General features: G+C 43.5%; 1 non-coding gene across 1 annotated transcript; it reads left to right on the forward strand.

The window, feature by feature from the left end:
• The first annotated feature begins 288 nt into the window (after window positions 1-288).
• On the forward strand, window positions 289-395 carry LOC120276607. Its single transcript, XR_005541321.1, has one exon. It is a non-coding gene; the product is annotated as a small nucleolar RNA R71 (small nucleolar RNA).
• Window positions 396-1,142: the final 747 nt, after the last annotated feature.

The raw sequence follows: 1,142 nt of genomic DNA on the forward strand, positions 1-1,142 counted from the left end.
AAGTAATCACGGCCGCTACTCTGTTCGAAGTTAGAAGATCTAACTTCTTACTCACTAATTCCATTTGAGCCGCCAAAGAAGTCACTGCATCTATCTCATGGAGACCGGCCACCTTTTTCTTCTCCCTGGCATTTTATTGGTAGCTATTTAACCCCATTTCTTCAATTAATTGACGGGCCTCACCGGGGGGTCTTGCTTCCGAAGGTACCTCCTGCTGCCGCATCCAAGAGTTGCCTTATACTCGGATTTAGACCATTGTAAAAGGTCTGAACAATCATCTACTCCGGGAATCCGTGTTGCGGGCATTTTCTCAAGAGCTCCTTGAACCTTTCCCACGTCTCAAATAGAGACTCCAATTCCAATTGTACAAAGGATGAGATCTCATTCGTAAGCTTTGCAGATTTTTCCGGGAGGGAAATAACGGCCAAGAAAAGCTTCTACCATCTCCTCCCATGTGGTAATTGATGCTTTAGGTAATGAGTGTAGCCACTGCTTCGCTCTCCTTTTCAAGGAAAATGGGAAGGCCCTCAACTTGATGGCATCATCCATTACCCCATTTATCTTCAGCATATCACACACCTCGAGAAAGTTCTCTATATGACTGTTTGGATCCTCATCGGCCAAACCATTGAACTGCGCGGATTGCTGCAACATATGGATGAATGTCGGCTTCAACTCGAAGTTCTGAACTATAATCGAGGGACGCACAATGCTCGATTGTGTCCCAAATACTGAAGGTCTGGCATAATTGGATAATGTCCGCTGCTGCTCATTCTGTTCTGCCATGTTTTTAGATTATTCTACTTCCAAATCAGCTTGATTGGACTATTCTTGCACAGGTTCTTTCCTTTTTCTTCTAAATGTACGTTCAAGCTCGGGATCTCCTTCAATCACTATAGAGGGATTCCCTCAGGTCATAACCAGGAGTTGCACCAAAAGAAAGGAAACAAAAATCAGAACGATGATAGAATAAGAAAATATGAAATAGAACGAATAAATGAATAGCTAAGAAAAACAAAGTGCAAATTATCTCTAAACGCCTACTCCCCGGCAACGGCGTCAAAAACTTGACACATCCGAATATGCGTGTACACCGCAAGTGCACGGGTGTCAAAGTAATAATCCCAGATGAGTGGGTATCG

This window comes from Dioscorea cayenensis, chromosome 14 (genome assembly GCF_009730915.1).
Source record: "Dioscorea cayenensis subsp. rotundata cultivar TDr96_F1 chromosome 14, TDr96_F1_v2_PseudoChromosome.rev07_lg8_w22 25.fasta, whole genome shotgun sequence".
Taxonomy (NCBI): domain Eukaryota; kingdom Viridiplantae; phylum Streptophyta; class Magnoliopsida; order Dioscoreales; family Dioscoreaceae; genus Dioscorea; species Dioscorea cayenensis.